Below are 24,970 nucleotides of genomic sequence, written 5' to 3'. Positions count from 1 at the left end.
CTTACAGTGTTCCAACTCTAGCATCAGAAAACAGAGTAGAGAAGCTGAGATACAACGTCTTAATAATCAACATACTCTCCCTCTTTGGCAATTTACAGTCTATATAAACAGCCTTCTACACATAGTTAAATTTCAATACAACAATAAAACAGCTTTATGCTCCCACTTTAGAAGATGCAACTATCTCTATATACAAATGAAGATGCTCTCACCCTCTCAACAAAGCGAAGAGATACAGTTCCAACAGTTATTGTGTGCATCTCTGGAAGACAGTCACAGTATTCAGCTCTGAAGTTCTGACAAGCAAGCAAAGTAATTTCCATTGGATTGTACTGAGGCACCCGCATAAAATTTCAAGAAAAGGATAACTTGAACTATGAAGTGAAGAAAATTTTTCTTTACAACGATTTTCCTTGTCCATTGACTTGTAGATAAGTTTAAAAGTTTGGTGAAGCTCTTCAGGTGAGTTATTTTCAAACTTATTTTCAGCTCCGTGTTATCCCCAACACTGTCATTGCTGTCTCCTTCTCCTTCTGCTGCTTCTCCTTCCTCTCCTCCTCCTCCTCTTTCTTCTTCACAGGCCTCTTTTCATATTTGTGTACTCTTGCAATCAATTTGAATTTTTTTTCTGGAACAAATTAATGTATGAATATACAGAAAACAAAATTTTGCTATTTTTTTCCAGAAAAGTTCTATGTGTGTATGTTCACCTGCTGAGATAAAAACGTTTATCTCACTCTAATCCTGTCAGTAACACTTTTTTCACATCTTTACTAATATGATGGGTAAGTAAATTGTATCTCCTAATTTATATTACTTTGATTATTAAGTTGAATATTTTTTCATGTAAATTCCATTTATCTCTTTTCCTCTTCTAGAATTTTTATCTTCATATGTTTTAGATACTCTTCTTCTGAGGTCCTTGATGGATTGTTCTTACTAATTTTTGTGAGTTCTTTATATATTAGAAACACATGTCCATCTTACCACAGTTGCAATTTTAAATCCAAATTTTATTTCTCTTAAAGTTTTATTTATGCAGTTTCTGCTATTGGTTTTGAGTCTTGGATCAATCAAAGCAGTGGAAATTTCTCAAGAAGCTATTGCTGATGTCAATGGAAGGGTATAGGATAGGTTAGGGATCACCAACCAGGTATTCAACCTGAAGACTGTCAGTGTGCTGCTGACAGACATGTTAACCATTCAGATGTAGTTTTCCAAGCTCTTGGTCTGCCAGTGGATGACATTTTACCGTTTTACCATAAAAAGGGAAGCTTACATATGACCATGTGGCTTCATCTTTCGGAGTGATAACATAGCAACAGCTTTTGTTAGTCTGCAAGAACCAGAAACAGATTGAATTCTTGGCAAGATATAAGAAAAGAGCTTTCACAGACTCAGCTGGTTATGGCGCTCGCTATGTTGTAAATGCTTCTCAAGACAGACCCTGTGAGTGAGGCTTCCCACTCTGTGAACAACATATCACCCAGAAACAGCCATCTTCTCACAGGTCTGACAGAGGGAGCAGAACATGCCAAGGTGAAGATACTAGGAAAGAGGGCATTAAACACTGCCAAACTGCTTTCTTTTTGAAATGGAACACTTAGGAGTAAGCAATAAAAAATAAACAAACATACATATCACCACTTTATTCTTACTATTGAAGGTGAGCAGATCTACAACATGGTTACCCACAAAATTGAATGTCTACTTCATTGTATACCTAGATGTTGGCAGAGGTGAAAAAGGAGATTCAGATTCTAGATCAGGGTCAGGTCAGCTCTGAACAATATTGAAAAATGAACCTAAGTTGATTTGATTTCCCTATCAGTGACCCATTTGAGAATCTTGGATGCCTATGTCATGCTCACTCAGGGGCTGCCCCTTTTCAGTAATACCATATATCTACCTATCTTCACTCAATCATTGATCATCTAATCATTTATTATCTATCTTAAGTAGGAACTTACTGTGCCAGGTATAAAGGGTTTAGTATTATAGGTGTTGTGTCAGAAACCCAACTCAAACCCTTTTCTTATAAATATTTATCACTCACATAACTTGGAAACCAAGAGAATGAAGTTTACTTTAAGCAAGATAGAATTACAGGGTTAAATTAGGCCATCAGGATTCATTCTCTCTCTCTCTCTCTCTCTCCTTCTCTTAGTTTTTCTTCCTCTATAAAAAGGAAGGCTTTTATCTCAGGAAGTCTCTATCTACATGACAGCAAAGAGACTCCTGGCAGTTTCTGGCTTGCATAGACCCTTCAAATTTTAATAACATAGGGAGATAAACTGTCTCCAGGTGGCCAAATATCCTGAAAAGAGACTATGATGGATCCTACTTAGAGGATGTGCCTATATCTCTAGTAGGGAAGATGGGTCTGTGTGACAGACATACCATCTCAGAAGAGGGTATAGGAGTTTCCAAAAGGAATTCACTGAATAGCAAAAAGAATTAGTAAAAAGATTATGCCTTTAAAAGAAAACAGCGTCTTTAGGCTCAAGAAGAGTACAGTCTAACAGGAAGGAAAGGCAAAACATAAGTAGCTATAATCAAGCCTGGTTAATTTTCTGATAGAAATATTTTCAAAAAGCTATGAGGCAATTCTGTCTCTAGCATGGTAGAGCACGCCCTAACAGGACCTATCCTCTTGTGAATTACAGCTCTAAACTCCGGACAAAATACAAAAATACCTGAAGGCGCCAGAGAGAAAATGAAAGCAGGTAGACTCTGAAGGAGAACGAGAAGGGAACAGAAGGGAATGAATTTCTCATTATTTTAACTATTAGCCTGAAAGTTAGCTAAACTTTCCAATAGAGAACAGACTTTCTGATCTGAAGAACCGAAGGACAGAGTTCAGGGGAATTCTGACTGATGGAAAATAAGGGGGTTCAGGAAAAGAGAGAGCTCCAAATTTTGTAAATAAATTCTACCAGAATCTCTGGCTAACTATGGAACCATACATATGTGGGGAAAAATTAAAGCAAAGGAATTAAAGATAAAGGAATTAAATTAAGATTGGAACTGTTCCCCAAAAGATAGTTTGTAACTTGAATCCAACCAAGTTAATTACCTACTAAAACAGAAATGCCCACTTTTTGGAGGAATATAACAGAATCTATAACATCACCTTCCAGGATATGATAGAATATTACTTGACATTTGAAGAACTAGGAAAATGTGATCCATCCTCAAGAGGATAAATAATCTACTAAGATTATCTGGAATTAGAACACATAGATTATAACGTAGCTACATGTAATGATGTAGAGGAAAATAAAAAAATTACTAGGTATGCTTAATAACAGAATGGAGATGACAAGGGAAAGAGTCTGAAGAAGAGAGAACCTCGGGACCTGAAGGATGATGCCAAAAGTCTAATGAATACGTAACTGGAATTGCAGAGGATAAGAAAGGTACAATGAATCAGAAAAAAAGTATGAAGACACAAAAGCACAGGGAACAAACAAAAAGATAAATTAGACTACATCAAAATTAAAACTTTTCTGCATCAAAGGATATTATCGAGAAAGTGAAAAGACAACCTATAGAATGGGAGAAAATATTTGCAAATCATATAACTGATAAGGGTCTAATGTTCAGAATATACAAATAGCTTTTACAACTCAACAACAAAAAGACAACCCAGTTTAAGCATGAGCAAAGGACTTGAATAGACATTTCTCTAAAGAAGATATACAAGTGGCCAAGAAGCATATGAAAAGATGCTCCATATCTTTAATTATTAGAGAAATGCCAATCAAAACTACAATGAAATAACATTTCACACCTGCTAGGATGGCTACAAAAAAAACAATGGAAAATAACAAGTAGAGAAATTGGACCCCATGTACACTGCTGGTGGGAATGTCAAATGGTGCAGCCATGGTAGGAACATATTAAAAAGAGGTATTGCAACAAATGCCTGAACGTGAATGCTCACAGAAGCACGAGTCACAATGGCCAAAAGGCGGTAACAACCCAAATGTTCAACAAAGGATGAATGGATTAAAAAAATGTGATATAGCCATATAATAGAATATTATTCAGGCATAAAAATGAATGAAGTACTGATACATGCTTCAGTGTGAATGAACCTCAGAAACATTTTGCTAAGCAAAAGAAGCCAGACATATAAGGTCAGATATGGTACATTCAATTATATGAAACATCCAGAATAGATAAATCCATAGAGACGTAAATCAGATTAGTAGTGTCAGGGGCTGGGTGGAGGGGAAGCTTGGATGTGGCTGCTTAATGGGTATAGGATCTCCTCTGAGGGCAATGAAAATATTTTGGAACTAGATAGAGGGGATGATCGTACAACATTGAGAATATACTAAATGTCATCAAATTGCACACTTTAAAATAGGTAATTTTATGTTATGTGACTTTTACCTTGATATAAATTTGAAGAATGGATAGTGGACATTTTTCCAAATTTGATCAAAGACATAAATATGATAATTCAAGAAGTTCAGTGAACCTCTAGCAGAATAATTAAGAAGTAAACCTTGCCTAGGAATCGTATTCAAACTAGGAAAACCAAGGGTAAAAATAAATCTAAATGGCAGCTAGAGAAAAACAATACACCACATACAGGAAAGCAATAATTCGACAAACTCCTGAATTCTCATCAGTAACTAAGAAGGCCATAAGATAGTGGAAAAACACCTTTAAACTTGGAAGAAAAACAAAATTGTCAACCCAGAAATCTACATCCCATGAAAATAACCTTCAAAAATCAAGGCAGAATAAAGAAATTTTCAGATGAAATAAGACTAAGAGTATTCATTGCCAGCAGACACAGACTATAAGGAATGCCAAAAAAATTCTTCAGGCTGTAGGAAAATGATGCCTGAAGGAAACTCAAATCTTTCATAACAAACAAAAAGCATTAGAAATGATAAATATTGTACAAATATACTTTTCTTATTAATTTCTTTAAAATACATTTGACTGTTGAAAGCAAAAATTATAACATTTTCTTAGGTTTTATAACAGAAATACATGAAATACATATATGATAACTCTAGCATAAAGAACAGGATGGGCTGGTTGATGGGTCTATACAATTGTAAAATTTTTGCATTTTACATGAAGGGTACAATATTAACTCGAGTAGAGTGTGAAAAGTTGAGAATATATATTGTGATTCACAGAGTACCAACTTAAAGAAATTACAAAGAGGTATAACCAAAAAGCCAATAGATAAATTGAAATGAAATTCTAATAAAATATTCAAATGATCCAAAATAAGCCAAGAAATAAAGAACAGAGACAAAAATAGACAGTATACAAAGAAAATAAATAATAACATGGTAGACCTAAAACAAATCACATCAATAATTATACTTGCTATTGTAAACTAAACACCTAAAAGGCAGAAATTATCAGAATAGGTAAAAAAAGCAATACCACCCCCTCTTCAGCTATATGCTGTATATTAAATGCAATTTATATATAAAGGCACAGACTGAAAATAAATGGATAGAAAAATTAGCATACAAACAGAAAACATAAGGAGAGTTAGTAGCTATATTAATATCAAGTAAAAGAAAGACTTCAAGACAAAGGGATAGGGGCCGGCCCCAAAGCCAAGTCGGTCAGTTTGCGCACTCCCCTTTGGCAGCCCAGGGTTTCTTTGGTTCAGATCCTGGGCATGGACATAGCACCACTCATCAGGCCATGCCGACGAGGCGTCCCACATAGCACAACTAGAAGGACCTGTCAGTAGAATATACAACTGTACTGGGGAGCTTTGAGGAGAAGAAGAAGGAGAAAAAGAAAAAGATTGGCAACAGATGTTAGCTCAGATGCCAACCTTAAAAAAAAAAGAGAGAAAGGAAGAAAGAGGAGCATTTCCTAATAATAAGGGAGTCAATTTATCATGGAAACGTGGTAACTCCAAATGTGTATTAATAACTTAATAACAGAGCAGCAAAATAGATGAAGGAAAAATTAACAGAATTAAAGGGAGAGAGAGAAAATTTCAAATAACATTTGGGAATGTTAACACCTGTCTCTTAGCAATTGATAAACAAGTAAACAGCAACAACAACAAATTAGTAAAGACAAAGGTAATCTGATAAACGCAATTAACTACTTTGACCCAATTGACATTGATAGTGCAATACCTCAAAGACATACAGAATACGTATTCTGTTCAAATGCATATGGCATATACAAGATAGACCATGTATTGGGCCATAAAACGAATTTCAACAAATTTAAAATTACTGAAATCATTCGGAGTATGTTCTCTGACCGTGGAATTGAAGCAGAAAATAATCTAAGAAAACTCTGAATACTTGAAAACAAAACAACACACTTTTAAGTAATCTACAGATCAGTAAAGAAAGCACAAAGGAAATTAAAAACTATTTTGAGCTGGATAATAAAAATACAACAAATTAAAATTTTTGAGATGATTAAGAATAAGTGTGTAAATGCCTTTATTAAAAACGAAAAGTCTAAAATTTACTTAAGTTTTACTTTAAGAGGCAAGAAAAAGAGAAACAAAGTAAACACAAAGAAGAAAGATTTTCTAATAAATATTAGAGTAAATGTCCATGATGTGGAAAGCAGACATACAAGAGAGAAACTTAACTAAATGAAAAGATGGTTCTCTGAAAAGATTAATGAATTAATAAATCCCTAGCTAGACTGGTAGAGAAAAATGATTGAAAACATTGCGTACTACTATGCTTTCAGAAATGACAGAGGGATTGCTACAGATACTAAGTAAACAATAAGAAAATACTATAAACAACTTTAGGGCAAAATTTAGTTGAAACAAACACATTCTTTGAAAATAAAATTTACCCAGACTAACACAAGATGAAACAGAAAATCTCGATAGTCCTACCTTTATCAAGGAAACTGAATTTGTTGTCAACAGTCTTCACATGAAGAAAACTCCTGGCTCAGATGGTTCTTTAGTAAATGCTATCAAACATTTAAAGAAGATTATCACTAAACGTATGCAATTTCTTTCAGAAAATAGAAAAGGAGAGAACATTTCCAAACTTTATTTGATGCCTTCCTGTGCTATACCTATGCTACAAAGACACAGGTAATAGCAAACCTGGCAATGAAATTGCAAAACAAAAACAAAATTAAAAGAATAAATAAAACTATAGATCAATATCCCTCTTGAACACAGATGCAAAAATTCTTAGCAAAATATCAGCAAATCAAATCTAGCCATATATAAAATGGACTCTGTATCATCACCAAGTAAGGTTTATCCTAGGAATGCAAGGTTGGTATAACGTGAAAATCAGTCAGTTTAATTCAAAACATTAATAGAATAAAGAAGAAAACCCATATGACAATTTTAATTGATGTACAAAAAGCATTTGATGAAATGAATTATTACTTATACATCTACCTTGGCACTGCTCTTGATCAAGAATGGTTAACCTTAGTTGTAGTCACTTAGCACTTGGCCTGTAGAAGGGATACTTATGGCGGAAGGAAGACGAACTGGCCAATCAAGGCTATTGCACCTGTGGTTACCTGCTATATACACTCTAGGAGGGCGTTAGCATCACCCCTAATTTCTCTGCAGGGGCTGGGCCGGTTGCTCTTGTTCTGCTTTGCAGATTAATCATCTCAAGGCAATATGTGGGAGAGAAAATAGTGCATGGAAAACTGCTTCCTTGCTCCATATCCAGATGTTCTGGGTTTATTATTCCACCCCACTCCATCAAAACATCTGCAAGGATCTAACCTATTGTTTTCCCTTAACCCTGGTGTTTCTCTATTTTCTGCTATTTGGTAGATTCCTCAATCTTCCTTCTGCTTATGTGGCACCTCCGGGGCTGGATTCAGGCAAGGCAACCAGCACTTTTCAGTTGCCAGCTTTTCATTTTATACAGCACGTACATTGACGTTATTGCGCTGTTTTGATCACCTCCTCTTTGGCTAAAAGACCTTTCTTAAAATTTTGATTTTTTCCATTTTATTGAGATATAATGGACATGCAGCACTGTGAATGTTTAAGGTGTACAGCATAATGATTTGACTGACTTATGTTGTGCAATGATTTCCACAGTAAGTTTTGTTAACCTTCAATAACTCTCACTGTCTTCACAATGAAGGTTCATACTCCTTGAACAAGGTAAAATTCATGCCCTTGTAAACCATTCTTTTCCAGCCTCTTCTGACCCTTCACATTCATCTAAATTAGACTATTTATGATTTTCTAAAAATTCACTGCACTTTCCCCCCTCTGCAACTTCAAGTTCACCATCTCTTTTGTCTAGAATATCTCCCTAGTCTTCCTGTGGAAACTCTAGACATGAGGCAAGTCCCACCTTGACTGACATGCCTTCCATGAAGCAAGGTAATGTAATAGAACGAATGAGGTCTCTAGAGTTCTGAACTCCAACATGGGGCCCTAGATCTTATTTCCATTGTATATATGACTATGGATTGCTGATTTCACATTTCTCTGCTTCAACTTCTCCATTTGTGAAATAGGTGAAATACTACAAACTTGCTAGGACTGCTTACGAAAATTTGATGAGATGGCAATAACTTACTGCTGAAAAGGCCAGTAAAAAGTTCATCCTCTACATCCGGGCTACCTCTCTTCTCTTCTGTTTTGCCTCATCCATTTCCCTCAACCCAATAGAATTTATTTCTTCATTTAATAAAATCCCATAGCATCTTCTTAATAAAGTTTTTTGGGCACTTATCCCATTTAATCTGAGCTATAAGCCTGGGTAGGAACTTAAATTCTATTTGCCTCAGAAATTGTTTTCTCGTTTCAGGAGAGAGAACAACAGTAGTACTTAAACAAGGACTTTAGAATCAAAATCTCAGGGTTTGAGTCCCCAGTTTGCCATGCATTAACTCTGCTTGTGAGAAAATTTCATAACCTCTCTGAGCCTCAGATTGCTTATGTCTAAAATGGGAAAAATTTTAGTCTGTAACTTATAGAGCTGTTGCAACATTTACATATGATAACGTCTCAACCATTTAGCACAGTGTCTGCTGTATTATAAGAGCTCAATAATGACAATGATTATAAAGGCAAAAGGAATTAATGGTATTCAAACAGTGATGAGAATTACTACCTCCCACACTCTGTATCCCTACCCTCCCATGCCTGAATGGTCTCTCGGTCTCCAATCATCTCCAACATTTTCTAGCACTCTGGAGTGTTCCAGGTTTTTGGATTTTCTCCTAAATCTCAAAATCTCCTTGGTTGACTGACAGAATCAGATTTCTGTTGAATAGATGTTTCTTGTCCCAGTAGTCTAGGTTCTTTCAGTGTTTAAAGACCTCTCTTTACTTTCTTATGCAAGTCTATTTTTTTTCCTCTTCTGCCCACTGCAAGGAGCTAGTAATAAACACATCAGGGCTGGTGTTCAGCCAAAATTTCCAGGTAGGGCTTGGCCCATTGGCTTGGATTTGAAGACAGTCTTTAATTTTTCCAGGCCCCCTCTTGAAACTACTGACCCTTCAGCTCCATAATTGCTTATGTATTTTTATTTCAATTCTTAAGGCAACCTTTCGGTATGACCCAAATTGGCTTCGTACATTATTAAAATGCTTATACAGAGCCGTCAGCCTACATTGTCTGGTTTTGTAGCTCAATCTTTTGTCCTATTTCTCACTAAGGGATCTGAAGCCAAGTTGAGGAACACCAGTTTCAATCCTGAAGGTCACTGCCTAGTGGTTTCAGGTGACATGAATCTTCAGCACTTAGCCCTTCCTCTCCAACTTCATGCCCACCTCCTCCATGGCCCTTCCTCAATCCATATCTTAGGTGTACTGTAAAAGGATGATTAAAATTCAGCTTCAGAAGAAACCTCTTCTGCTGCGCCTGATTTCATGTTGTCAATGTTTTGTACCTGACTTGGCTTCCTTATTCTTCCTCTCTGTCATCTGCAGAGACTGTTAGGTACAAGCCACCATGCAGGCAGAGTGAGATAAATTAGGAAGGCTTTATTGGCAATTTATCAGGAAGCTGCTGCAAGGCAGACCCATGAATTTCCTTGCTAAGCTTCTCCTTTCCATTTGCCACTGACACTACAGTAATAATGCTTTGTAACTACATAATGGCGTTCATCCTTCAATCTCCAGTGACATTGCCCACGGTTAATTGGCTCTTACAGCATCCCTGTAGGGTAAGCAAGTGTTGTTACCACTGTCCTCAATTTGCCAATAATTGAGACACAGAGTGGTCAAGTGTCTCTTGGAAGGACATAAAGAGTGTCACTCAGAGAATTTCTTGACCGTTGTCTGTTTGCCCCAATCACTGGATTTCCCTGTAGCTCATAACTTCTGGGTGAAAGCCTGCTAATCAGAGTCTCTGGGAAAACCCAGTGGATGAGAATTTGAAGAATGGATGCTCCTAGAAGTCCCTTATCCACTTTGCTTTTTTAACAGGAAAATACATGAGGCATTAGTTTTTCTTGTTGTTTTGAGTTTTTAAACTTATGGTTTCCTATAGTTGGACGCTTTAAAAAGGACATAATCTCTCATTCTTAACTGTTGCTTTATTGTAAAAGAAGCTGCTAAACAATTATGGGAAGGAGAGGTATTTATGATATTGGGAAGAGAGAGATTCCATCACCAAGAACCCAAAATGAATCCTATTTTGTCTCCTGGCCTCTGCAGCTCTACCCCAACGACAGGATTCACTCTCCCACAGAACCAGTCCAACTCAAGCATTTCTGCCAGCCCAACTCTCACGGACTCAGCTTCAGGCTTTTCTAGATATAGTGTCTTTGCTTGGGGACCTTACCAAAATGTCAATGATTAAGTGAAGCCAAATTTGATTCTTTCAAGACACCAAGGTACAAAGACCAGTTCATGAGTTATCTGTTGGTTCTTTGAATTAATAAACATCTATCAAAAATCTCCCATGTGCCAGCCACTGTTATAAGTGCCATGAAATAAGAATGAATAACACACACAGGATCCACACTTATGAATCTTAAATTCAATTATTCCCCTGTTTCCTTTATTCCCTCATTCTGACAATGCTGCCTAATATTCAATAATCCCAGAATTACATTTCTGTCCTCTTTTGAACATGGGGATTATCTCAAAAGGCCATGCACTGTAGGAAGATGACATGTGTAGTGGGTCAAATGGACTACCAAAGAGATATGTCCAGGTACAAATCCCTGGAACCTGGGAAGATTACCTTATTTGGAAAAAGCGTCTTTGCAGATATAATTAACTTAAGGATATTGAGATGAGATCATCCTGGATCACCCAAGTATGGCTTAAATCCAATGACACATGTCCTTATAAGAGCTAGAAGAAGACACAGTCAGAGAAGGAGGCCATGAGAAGATGGAGGCAGAGATTGGAGTGATACAGCTATTAAACCAAAGATTCCAAGGATTACCAGAAGCCATCAGAAGCTAGGAGAGAAAGGTGAAATGGATTCTCTTCCCAGAGCCTCCAGAGAGAGTGTGGACTTACTGATACTTTTATTTAGAATTTCTGGCCTCCAGAACTGTGAGATAATAAATTTGTAGTGTTTTATACCACCCAGTTGATGGTAATTCTTTACAGTAGCCACAAGAAACTAATACTGCATAGCACTTCAGTGTTAGAAGATGGACACAGAAACATTTGCCTTCAACCCATGACTAATTGGCATGTCCAAGTGACTTCTTCAAAGTCAGAGTCCTGAGCCTTTTACCGTATCTCTGAGGCTGACAGGATGATTCATAGGAACATAGTTCATAATTTTACTACCTCCTTTGAAGGAAGTTCTCTCGCTTTTCTCTAAGAGCAACATAAAAACAGCCAGCAAGTAAAACTTCAAACCAAGTTATCAAGAAATACGTTCTTTTTGTTTCGATACGTATAAATTGTTCTTTGGGAAATGTGCATACAGATTATAGTATAAATTATGTGACAATAATAGGCAACACCTGCAATTTGCCGATCCCACCCATTTTTTCCCAAAAATGACACAGGCAGATAGAGGCAGAAAATATTCATGTGACAAATGTTGTGGAGCTTCGATATCTGGAAAGGGGAATTTGTCCATTGGTCTCCTGGAACACCCACTTATGGACTGAGAATTATCTACTTTTGTTTCTCACTAAAACCCAAGTTCCCCAAGAGTAGGACATCTACATTGCTTATCATTGTACCCTACCCGACACCTGATATATTTTCTGACTCTTGGCAGTCACAATGATAACTACAGCTAACCTTTATTGAATTCTTAATGTATGCCCTCATTTATTCTGAACGTGTTACATATATTGACTAATTTGATCCTCTGAGCAATCTTATACAAGAGGTACTTATATAATTCCTATTTTACAGGGAGAAAACTAATAAATTATTGTTTTATTGATTATGATAAATGTTTTATTAATATGATTATGTTTTATTGATATGATTAATAAATATTGTTTTGTATCTGATGCAAATTATCTCACTGATTGAATTTCTAAAAACCGTTAGCTACCAGGCTGTTTATTGCTTCTTACTCTCTGAGTTTACAGACAAAATCTCTCCACATAATCATTTGTTTTTATCAATTTTATTGAGGTAAAATTTATACACAATAAAATGATACAAATTTACTTGTACAGTTTAATGAGGTTTGAGAAATATGTTTGGTTATTCCAGCACAATAAAAATAAAAATTAAAAATATTTTCATTTCTCTTATTTTTTTCCTCATGCCTTTTTGCAGTCAACTCTGTTTTCAAAACCCAATCCAGGCAACGGCCAAACTCTTTTTCTGTACCTGAATATTTGTTTCATATCAATAGAATCACACATGTTGTTGTGTCTGGTTCAATATGGTATTTTTGAGATTCATTCATCTTGTATATATTAGTAGTCTGTTTATTTTAATTGCTGAATAATAGTCCATTGTATGAATATCCCACTTCTTGATGCATATATGTGTTGTTTCAGTTTGTGGCTATTATGATAAAGCTGCTACGAACATTTGTATATAAACCTTTGCATGGATGAATGTTTGCATTTCTCTTGGAGTGGAATTTCTGGGTCATGTAGTAAGTGTATGTTTAACCATAGAAGAAACTGCCAAGTTGTTTCCTGAAGTAGTTGTGCCATTTAACTCTTCCATTGACAAGGTATGAGAGTTCAAGTTGCTCCACATCCTTGCCCACACATCATATTGTCAGCCTTTTTAAAAAGTGGTATGTCATTGTGATTTCATCTGCATTCCTTAAGGAAAATGATGTTGAACATTTTTTCTTATGCCTATTGGCCATTTGAATATCTTTTTGCCACCTTTTTATTGGTTTGCTCATCTTGTTGCTAAGATGTAAACTTTCTTTACATATTTTGAAAATGCTTTTTGTTAGATATTGCAATATACATTGCAAATATCTTTTCTCAGTCTTTGACTTGCCTTTTCATCTTCTAAACAGTGTCTTTTAAAAAGAAGGTTTTAATTTTGTTGAAGTTCCAATTCATTAATCTTTTTCATTTTTGGAGAGTAATTTTTGTAATCAAAAAATTCTTGTTTGCCAGAAGGTCACAAAAATTTTCTCCTACAAATTACATAGTTTTTGTTTTTTTATTTAGATTTAATCAATTTCAAGGTTTTTTTGTTTATGGTTTGAGGTAAGGATTGTGGTTCATTTTCTTTCTATATAGCTATTCACTTTTTCCAGCACAACTTGTTGAAAAGAGTATTTTTTCCATTGAATTACCTTATAAACTTTCTCCAAACAATATTCTTTCCCATCGATCTATGTTGCTATGCTTATGTTCATACCACAGTTTTTTAACTGTTATAGCTTTATAATAATACTCGAGATTAGGAAATGTAAATCCCACTTTTTCAAAATTATTTTGGCTTTTCTATGGTCTTTTGCATATCTAATCGAACATTATAATTAGCTTATCAATTTCTTTAAAAAAAAAGACTTGCTGGAGTCAGCCCTGATGGCCCAGGGGTTAAAGTTCTATGCTGTCCACTTCAGCAGCCCAGGTTCTGTTCCTGGTCACAGAACCACTCCACCCATCTGTCAGTCACCATGCTGTGGCGACAGCTCACACAGACGAGCTGAAAAGACTTACGACTAGGATATTCAACCAGGCACTGGCGCTTTGAGGAGATGAGGAAAGACTGGTAATAGGCGTCAGCTCAGGACAAATACTTCCCTGCAAAAAAAGAAAAGAAAAGAAAAGAAAATTGTTAAAGAAAAAAAGACTTGCTAGGATTTTGATTGAAATTGTATTGAATCTAGAGATCAATTTGGGTAGAACTGATATTTTAGCATATTGTATTGTCTGATCCATGAACATAGTATATTTCTTCATATTTAAGTCTTCCTTAATTTCTCTTAGCAATGTTCTGTTGTATTCAGTTGATAGGTCTGGCATAGCTTTTGTTAAATTTATGCCTAAGTGTTTCATAGTGTTCCAAGTGTATATTGCCGTATATGGAAATACAATTGATTTTTGTATGCATAGTCATGTTTTACCCAATTGTTAAACTCACGATGTAGTTCTATTAGTCTTTCTAAAGATAACTTGGGATTACCTGTTGTCCATCAATAAAGATAGTTTTACTTCTTTCTTTCTAATTTGTAAGTCTTTTGTTTCTTTTTCTTGCCTTATTGGACTGACTAGGACCACCAGTATAAAGTTAAAGAGTGGATTCCAATTATATCCATGTTGAGTCACTTGATATTGTCCCATGGTCACTGAAGCTATATTAATTTTGTTCTGCCTTTTGTACCTCTGTGCTTCGGTTGAGATAATTTCTGTTGCTCTGACTTCAAGTTCACTGAGCCTTTCCTCTGCAGTGGTTAATCTCTTGTTAAGTACATCCAGCAAATTTTCCAATTCAGTGTTGTGTTTTTCAACTCTGTAAGTTTCCCTTCTTTATTTTTTATTGTTTTCATTTTTCTCTTTGTTATGGTCATGTTTCCCTTTATGTCATTGAACATATTTAAAATAGCAGTTTTAAAATTCTGATAATTCCACAATCTCTGTCATTTCTTAAGCTCTTTTTTATTGACTTTTCTCCTGTTTATGGATCCTGATTTCCTGCTTCTTTGTATGCCTAATAATTTTTTATTGGATGCTTGGTATTTTGACCATTACCTGGTGGAGTACCTGGATTTTGCTTTCTTCCTAAAAAGAGTGCCGTATTTTGTTCTGGGAGCCAGTTATTTTGTTTCTGGGTCAATTTAATCTTCTCAAAGCTTGTTTTCAAGCTTTGTTAGGGTTTGTCTAGAGAAGTGTTAACTCTTTGCCCAGCATAACATTGTTCTTAATGTGTAGTCATTATGATATCTCTACTAAATGCTCTGGATGTTCAGTGAAGTCTCCCTGCTCTCATTGGTCAAAACTCAAATTGTCTCAGCCCTGTGCAAACCAGATTACTTATTTGGCTTACAGCTATGGTTCACTTCATTTGTTTTTCTTTCTTTGGGAATTACAGTGCTGTGCTTTCTGTTCTTTGTCTAGTGTCTGAATATTGTTTTTCAATAAATGTTCTTCAGTTTTCTAGTTGTAACGGTGGAATATGTAGTCTAGTCCTAGGTTTTGCATCATGGTCAAAGCAAAAGTTCTCAGGATAATTGTTGAACAAAGAATTTCAAGTCCCCATTCCATGATCTAGGGTAAGCTTAATACTGTCCCCCAATTCCCAAAGTTTTCTGGGTCAATCTACTTATTTTCTTGGTTTCTTCTCCACTTACCTTCATACAGGAGGAATGTCTTTATCCCTCCTAAAGTCATTTTATCAGTCCTATCCCCCAAAGAAAGATCACCAAGACAATAGATTGCTGGATATTGGTTAATAGAGCTATACTACACCAGAGGACAAGTATATACTTAAAATAGAATATTTGACATTAACAGTCTTGAAGATACTTTGCCATCCATGGCAGGGAATTTATTACTGTACATCTATTCCACAGAGGCCCCAGTCTGAGCCATTCTTTGAGATCCACTCATTCTCCTTTTCTAATCCCTTTGCCCATATTCTTTATCTAGTTCCATAATTCCTAACCCCTCCCTCTCAAGCTATTAACCCAAAAATAAGAATTCTTATAATTTGATTAAGCAGAGCAATTTATGTTTTTCTCCTTAACCTTCTCCTTCGAGAGCAGTGGTTTTCAATTCTGGCTGCTCATTAGAATCACCAAAAGGAACTTTTATAAATTCTGCTTCCTAGGCCTTATCCAAACCCAACAAGATCAGAATTTCCTGGTGAGTACTGGGTATCTCTATTTCTATTTTTAAATATTCCCTGGTGATTCTGAATGCAGTCAGTTGAGAACCACTGCTGGAGGGTCTACAAATGGGTTTTGTCTTTCTCAAGTAGAAAGATGCTTTCAGGTATTTTCATCAACAAAATCACCATGTACCTCATCTCTCCATCCTGAAGAGCACAAAGAATCAGCAGAAGGTTTAAATTTTCTTTTTTTCTTGAATCTCACCTTGTCTGAGATCAAATATTTAAGCTGGGTGCCTTCTTCTAATGTTCTCGGAATGAGAGAAAGGGAGTAGAAAAATTTATTTCTCCTGTACAGAGCAAACCCATAAGTCATGTTTTTTTCTTATTCTTGTAATCTTCATGTCTTTTAATGTTGATGCATTTTAAAATTTAAACAGATTACGTTTTAACACTTCAAATTCTGCCAGGTTTTAGTCACTCCTAGTCTATAAAAGGAGTTGATGGAATTATCCCATGGTGAAATTTTCTAGAGTTGACTAATCCTTGGTTTTATCGAAAATCAGAGAGGGAGTGTCCATGTCTCTGTTTTAATCACCTAGCTTTTGGCCACATTCTTGGTCTGAGTAGATTTTAGAAGGTGGGATATGAAATTCTTGGGCTGCAGATTCTAAACCTTGTCCCTTAACTTTCTTTATCTAGACTTTTTATTTTATTTCTAAGAGAAGAAAGTGCGAGTCTCCAGATATCTGTCTTGTCAAATTTTTTGGACTATTTCAAAGGCTCCTTGGAGAAGTGTCAGTGTTGGCAACAGTAGATAGAACATTCTTAAGGATTTATGCCAAAGAATGCACATTTCCTTCACTGTATTTCATCTGTGAAGAGAGCCCATTTGGACCCTGGAATTAAACTGTATGTTAACTAGCTCTTCATTGGAAACTGGGGGAAAATTGTTCATTGGGATCAATATCCTTCTTAAATTTGGGGGCTTTAGTCTATCACCTGATGATAATACTTAAAATTCTTAAAATACTTAAGAAAGTTGAGCCTCAAAGAATCTAATTGACTTTGTTCTCTGTCTCTTATGTGCGTATTGGCAAAGTGGCTGGATTTTGTGGCTCCCAGATAATATTCTTTCCACTATAAAATTGTGATATTCATTTAACAGATATTTTTAAAAAGCTTAAATGTGGCACAAGAGTTCTTAAACTTTGGAAGCTGACCAAACTATGGTCCTCCTTCACAAAATGTCCAAACACCTCAGTATGTGTGCCCCCTCATGCCCACAAGCACATGCATGCTTTATTACAATGTTCTGCACATTCTTTCAGGGAGTTCTGGGCCCCTGAGATACTTGTTCATGGATCCCTCATTAACAACCTCTCAGCAAGATGTAGATTCAGGGCAAGAGCAGAATATCAGATATTTCAACACTGACTTTCTGGGAATGCTGGTGGAAAGGGCTACTCTTCCAATATTGTCACCTTAAGATCCAAGCAAATTTTCCTTCCAAGAAGGAAAAAATGTTTTTGTTTGCTGTTTTAACCTCAGTCAATTCCTTAAAAATTAGGCAGCCTAGAGAAATCAACAAGCTGAATGCTGTCTAGATAATTCCTGGCTTCGATTGTGCATGGCATTGCAGAATTTCCTTTTCACACCCTTCCTGGCTCTTTTGTGCATGCACTGTTTTTCCTTCTTTTTCCTATTTTTTTTTTTAAATAAAAGGGCAGTCTAGTCTGAGTTCTTAAATGTGTTCTATGTTCAACGGAAAAATTTCCTTCAAGAATATTAGCTGATGAGAAGTCTAAAAGACAAGATTAACAGGCGGTTTCCCTTCACCAAAGGCAAAAATAAAGCATGCCCTCAGGAGACGTGTTTTGAAGCGAATGTGAGCATTTCTCAAGTCTTTCACACAACACACTAAACACTGTCAATGTGCTAAGCAAGGAGGTAGATTCTAACTGTGAAGGTGAATTAGATTCAGGTGAAGAATACTGTGGGGACACAGAGGATGGAAGGACTAACACGATAACCCTCTGTAGCACCTCCAGACTAGTGCAAAGCAACGGGGAACAATTGCTCTGACCCTAATACTTCTGGGATCCTGTGGGTCTGCAGTGGCAGATGGCCGGTGAGTCAGGGATGGCAGCAGGAAGGAGGAGCAGTAGCTCTATTAGTCGGTGTTACAGGTGTCTGAAGCTTACATATAATACACACGTTTCCAAGAGAAAATGGCTTCCCTAACCCCTTTGTTCTTCATACTTATTCTCAGGCTGATTGTTGACCTTTTGCATTTCTTTCTTTATTGAAGGCAGCCTTTGATGTGCCTTTTTGATCAAGCTTCACCCTGCAAATGCATGACCTTGAGAGTGAGTGAGTGCCTCCTTATACTTTAGCCCTGGGTACCTCGGTTGTCTTACCTGGTCCTGGCCTAGAATAAAAGAGCTGGCGAGGAAGACGGAGAAGGGATGGCCTTCCATCTAGCATGCTATAGCTAAGGTTACAGAGGACATATGTGTGTTCACTGAAGGAAGAACTCCTCCCCTTTTTCTTCCTACAATGCCCTCTCACTGTGCCCAAGCTCAGATGCTCCTTGGGCATTCCTGCCACAAAGAGACTGAGGTGGAACATGACAATAATTTGCCGAGACAGTTGTTGCTGGCCTCACATTTGGCCTTGGCTATGGTGGATTTGAAGCAGCATCTCGAAGACTTCTCTATCATTTGATATGAAGACTGAGATGTGCAACAGGCGTTACAAGAATTATCATTTCCATTCCCTTCTTAAAACCTTCTTCTTCCATAAATCTAAACCTGGTATGGGGAAGCCCTAGGGAAAACTTTGAAGCTTTTGGTGCCCAGGCCCCCTACACCAGATCCAGGCCCTTCAACTCCCAGAAGAAATTTGCTACCCTCGTTCACACGGAGGTGATGGGAGCATTGCTTACTACTGTTTCCGAGTAGCAGAGCTTAGCCCAGAGGTGGGAAATCTTACTATAGATCACTGCCATCATCACTACAAACCATTATTTATGCCTTTTTTGAACTTTGCAAAGTTCTTGTATTCAAATTATATTTGTCTTTGTTCTACAGATGAGAAAACTAAAGCAGATCAAGTTACAGCATCTTCTCCAAGAACATACAATAAGCAATAGTGTAGGAAAACCTTGGATGAAGTGTTCTAAGCCTAATGTCTGTTCTCTTTCTGCCACTGAGCGCTGCCTCCTGCACCACTGAGAAAGTAGCAGAGACTTTCCTGCTGTCTCCCACAAGTGGGAGCAGTAAGTTGACTCCAACCACATTTATAGGATTCTTATTTTGTGCCGGCTGTTATCCTAGGTGCTAAAGGTGAACTGAAGAGTGATTATATCCTTGTTCTCAAGGAATTTACAGAAGAATAAATGACCACTTGTTTTTTTACTCCTTTTAGGTTCCACGAATTTATTTGTTTATTTAGCATTTCATCATATGTGGGATTTTGCTGTTGGTGCTAGATTAATCTTTCCCAGTGGACTTCATGCATCTTGAGTCCAGGGACCATCTCCTGAAAACTTATTATGCCCAGCACAGTAGTGAAACAAGACAGGTACTCATAAATGTGTATGAGTAGATTGATCGACTAAGCAACAATAGCAATAACAATATTGACGAGTTTGCCTATGTGCTGGTAGGGGATGTCCTGCTTTGGGACTTTTTAACATCGTAACCAATTTCCTTAACTCCATTTCCTAATTCTCCAATGCAAATAAAGACATCCTTCTTGATTCTCATAAGTGTTGAGGCATTTTCAGCCCCAGTGCTGTGCAGCCGGAAACACAGCTTGCTTTTGCTGATCTGAGGCAGACAAGGGTCCGCCTTCCTTTGCTCTGCTTGTGGCGCATCTTTGTAGTGCTCACATCTCCCAGTGCACCAGCTCTTCCTCTGCCACCAATCCCAGTTTTAATCCTATCTGCCAACTCCTATTCCTCATGTTTTATGCATCCATTTCTGGCAATGACACCTTATCAAGCATCTCTGGAAACCTTAACTAAAGGAGGCCCGCCCCAGGAGGACCATGTCACATCTTCAAAGACTTTTAACAAAGGAAGAATGTGAAGGCTAGGAAGGCCGGGTCCCTGAAACTATCCTTCTCTTTGATCTTCTAAAATAGACTGTAAGTGTGACTGCTCGGAATCTGCCCTTGAGGTCCCTCTCTCTTCTTTTGTTTTTTCACGTTATGCCAGTTACTTCATAGCCTGAGATGTTTATGTGTTTGTGGCTGGGCGCGGGAGTGAGTGGTAGACTGAGGGGACCAGGAGGAGGGAAATGTTGAGAAAAAGGCCAGACCAGGGCGGCGGACCCGCCAGGACTTTCAAACCCCTCCTCGCTCGGCGCTCTTCTCTCTCTCTCTCTCCACCCACAGGGTGTGAAAATACCAAGGAAAATTCCTCCACTTCGAAGGATCTGCTGTCTGACAGTTTCAAGAACCTCTAACCTTGGTTTCAGGTATTATTGGCACATTCTTTAATTTGTCCTCCGGGATGTAGGTAATTAAAGGTTATGAGATTTGGGCAATTATCCAGCTTCTTCCTTCCCAGCGCAGACAGCAAATATTCAAGCGCCGCCGCGCTCGCCTCTCTGCCGTCAGCCGCCTTGTTCCCTTTCACAAGGATCACATCCTTTCATGCCACACTTAATTGGGAATAAAAAGGGCCTTTCATGCTGTCTTTCACCTCTCTGTGGTTTTTTTGCCTCCCTTTTTGCTTCCTGGGGGAGGGGTGTGAACGGATCCAGTCCTGCCCTGTGCCAGCCCTTGCTGTCCCCTCCTTGCTGGCTGGTATCGTTCTATCACTTTGCCACGTAAATATTTTGCATGCAAGGAGCTGTGTGTGCAAGCCGGCCTTTTCCGAGCCCTTTCGTTCCTCAGATACCCAGCCTCCGTGCCCAGCCTTAGGATCTTACTCCTAGAGGGTGGAGGGCGGCACGCGTTTCGTCGGGTCTTACAGGTCCCGCAGCCGCTCTGCAGGGAGGTGCGCTCCCCCGTCCGTCCCCTGGGGCAGCTCTTTCACTCCACAATCACCTGCAGACTCATAAACCGAGTTTTTAAAATGTGGGGTGACGCCTTACTTTTGCTGCAGACTGTGATTCCCCGCTAACCCATTCCGGGTGGGCTTTCTCCAGCCCATCAGCAGATGAATGAGAGAAAGTGTCCGAAACTAACTTATCCTGTATTAGTTACTATTACTAAGCGTGATATCGACGGGCACTCGCTTTGTCTACTCTTCTCAACTTCTTTTCTAGGTAGGGATGTTTTGTCTCCATTTTACCCATGAGGTAATGGAAACTCAGAGGTGGAACAGCTTAGGGAGGATCACATAGTCAGTGGCTGAACTGAGAGTCAAATGCGGTTTGACTCTGTTGACCATAGGACGACAGAGACAGGAGCAGCGGCCATTTCCAAAAGCGACCCAAAGGATATATTTCTCCTTATAAAGCATAATGGGGTTGAAATTTACTCTTCACGTCTCACATGTGCAAGAACTATAACTTTTTCTTTTGAATAACAAGTCTGGTCTTGCGCTGAAATTCTCATTTCTGATGATGATAGTGTGTGTACGTGTGCGTGTGTGTTTGGAGAAGAGACATGAGAGGGAATGCCTGATAAAGGTAACTTAGTCTCTCTGGTTTAAAACTCTGTTGAAAAAAGTACACACACACACACGCACACCTATATACATACACACATTTAATGATATATGGTGTGCTGGTCAATGTTTAACCATCAGCTTTTGATGGGGGGAATTCCTGATTTGTAACATTTGCCAATTTTAAAGATGTAAATAGCCCCACTGTGGCCAATTTCAAGCTATCAACATGAGGCTGCTGAATGTGTAGCTGGGAAGGGGTGCTTGCAATTGGCTTTCACTAGTCAGTACAAACCAGCTCCATAACCACTGTAAATATGTATATGTGTATATATATATATGTAAATATCTATATATGTTTATATGTATATATACATGTAAATATATATATTCTGTAAGTCTCAAGTTGAAACTCCCTAACGGAACTGTCCACCCTTTTCAGGGAGTTCTCCTTCCGCTCCTTCCGAAGACATCACCTGGGTACCGACATGGGTTAAGTACCTTCGAAAGAGCAGAGAGAGACCATGGCCTGCAGTGCAGGGGACTTCCTCTAGCTCATCCCTGGCCTCCATTGAGAGGTCTCAGGTCCTTCTTGGTCACTCGTGTCCTGTGTTAGTGTCCCCAAAGTGCCACTGGTTCAACTAAATGTTGGATTTTATGCTGGTATCCATTACTTATAGTCAGGCATTCTGCCATCATCTCCAGTTGTAAGGTCCTTGCTTTCTGCAGCTTTGTTTTCCTGCCCTTTCAGTCCACCAGCCCTCCCAGGTGCCTTCTCTGTGCAATGCTGCTGTGTGCTGTAATCTGTCAGGTGCCCTTGGGTCTCCCCTTGGCTATTGCTACGCTAGGTCAAGTCAGTGTGACAACTTTCTGAATGTTGAGTTGTTCTGAAGGACTTTTACCCTCTCCGAAGTTCAGGAAAGTGGAACACAAGCCACCCACCCACCAAAACCCACATACACATTTCTATTCCAGCTTTTGAGTTCCAGCCCCAGAAATGGGGAGAAAAGAAAGTGAGGCCATTTGTGCCTGAAGCCAGGCCCAAAGCTCCTGACCCCTCCAGACACCCAAAGGGTTAGACGTCACCCTTGTGTCATATTCTGAATTCTTCCCTGTTCTTCACCGTGTTCTACTATCAGCTCTCCAATGTCTGGCTCGTTGCGATTCTAAAATCCTTCCATCACTCAACACAACTTTATTTTTCTTTTGCAATGTAAAAGCACTTGCTTGCTGACTACTGGCTGACTATAGACTTAAATAGTTTCATTCTGAAACCCAAAGCCTAGGAAATGACTTTATTCTTGGTGATGCTAATTTCGCCGTGGATGGATAAATACCATCGCAGTAATGGGTGTGAAATGGCAGGGCAACAGATTTCACAAGGAAAAGCCATCAGTTTAATATTACTAAAGATGTGGCCTCTAAACTGATCATGATGAGAGCAAATCATTACTTGCTTTTGAGAAAGCAGAGGAAAGGCTAATGGTGAAAAGGTTACTTAGATATTATTTAATTGTACATGAGGTATTGGAACCCTAGAGCTGACAATAGGGTGAATCTTTATGACAAGTCCAAGGTGAGCGGGTGGCAGCCATAGCCTGGTTGGATTCCCAAGAGAGGAGAATGCAGTCCAAAACGCAAAAGCATTGCACACATTGTATTACTAAATTATTAAACCCACCTGGTACCATACAGCTCTATCCAGCAAACCCCTCCTCTCTTAGCTCTGCTATCCTCTGTGCTCTGTTTCCTCTGCTGGGCAGTGAGAACCTTGACAGTGGCAGTCATATCTTCTCTGTCTTTATAATTGAGCATGTAAGAATAGTGTCTGGCACATAAGCATTTGTCAAATGAATGTCCCAAGTAATAAAAGAATGCCGGGATAATTCCGAACAATGTCTCACAAATTGTGAGAATTTAGAACAGAACCATTAATCCGTAGTAAGGAAAAAAGGGAGAGTAACATTTCCAGTGTCGGCTCAATATAGTACAGGGAAAAAGTCAAATTTTTGACCTATTCTAGTGTGTGGCTCCCTCTGGGTGCCTGCCACTCAAAAACTGCCTCTGGTCCTGAGGATCTGTCCAGGACTCATTTTCTAATCTAGCATCCAATAAAGTGGACTTAAGACAAAGCAAGTGCTGACTGTCTTTTTACAGAATGGATCAGGAGATTTCATGCACTTGGTCAGAGCCAGCAGAGGAGATCGCTGGGTCCCAGGATCATCTTTCAACACCCTTAAAGACACATGCACAAGACAGAATTGAAAGCTGATCTTTCTGTTTCGTATATTTGCATAATCAATCCATTAGTGAAAATACTTTTGCAGAAGGTTAAACCAAATGCTTCCTCCAAATATGTGAAGTTTAAGGATAATTTTATTTATATTCGTGTGTGTGTGTAAGCAATTTTTTACACCTTGGACTAAATTCCGGAGAAAAATCCTGCTTCTAATTTGGAAAGTCTAGGTCGGGTTTGAGAGAGCCTGTCTTTCCCCGCAGCTGTAGGTAGGCGGCGCTCGTGTCTCGTGCACAGCTCCAGGCCCACCTGCGTTCTGCCTGCTGGAAACCAGGCGGAGGGAAGAGGAAGGAAGCTGACGGTCAGGAAGAAAAGGGAGAAGATGCGCATCTCGGGTGCGAGGGAAATGATAAAAAAAAAACAAACAACAAAAACAGCCCTATTTCTCTCAAATGTCACCACATCGGTGAACTGTTTTTTGAAAGAGAGAATGTGTGGCATCTAGAATAAACCCATACCTATCCAACAGCAGCTCCTTTCTATTTCTTTTCCACACGGGAAAAAGCTTCTTCTGGAAAAGTGTGACACATTTTTTCTGAAATATGTGTTGGAAGTTTCTTTGTGACATTTACCAATGAAGTTCTAAGCGCTGGCCTGGTAACTTTAATCAAAGGTGCTTCTAGAAGCAGGAGGTTAGAAGGGGAGTCGCTTCAGAGTTGCCTTTGCTGAAGCTGCAGCCTTTGCTTGTGAAAAGGTTTCTGGAGAGAGGGGTCAGGCTCTGCCGTGGGAGATGGAACACAGTGTCTTATAACCCAGGTTATCGGAAGAGCACGTGTGTGTGTGAGAGAGCGTGTGTGTGTGTATTCTGAATCAGCTGTTGAGGCCAGCTAAAATCTGTAGTAGAAACTCTGCCAACCAGGCCATCTCTTAGCCCCAAACGAAAAATA

The 24,970-nt window shown here is 38.4% G+C and overlaps 2 long non-coding RNA genes across 3 annotated transcripts in view; both read left to right on the top strand.

Moving 5' to 3' along the window:
• Positions 1-24,970, top strand: part of LOC139085266 (uncharacterized) — a 253,590-nt gene that overhangs the window by 168,638 nt on the left and 59,982 nt on the right. The window lies entirely within an intron of this gene.
• Positions 20,058-20,869, top strand: LOC139085332 (uncharacterized). Its single transcript, XR_011543615.1, has 3 exons — positions 20,058-20,316; positions 20,566-20,648; positions 20,741-20,869. It is a non-coding gene; the product is annotated as an uncharacterized lncRNA (long non-coding RNA).

Source organism: Equus przewalskii, chromosome 8 (genome assembly GCF_037783145.1).
Source record: "Equus przewalskii isolate Varuska chromosome 8, EquPr2, whole genome shotgun sequence".
NCBI lineage: Eukaryota > Metazoa > Chordata > Mammalia > Perissodactyla > Equidae > Equus > Equus przewalskii.
This window is presented reverse-complemented; position numbering and strand designations above follow the sequence as displayed.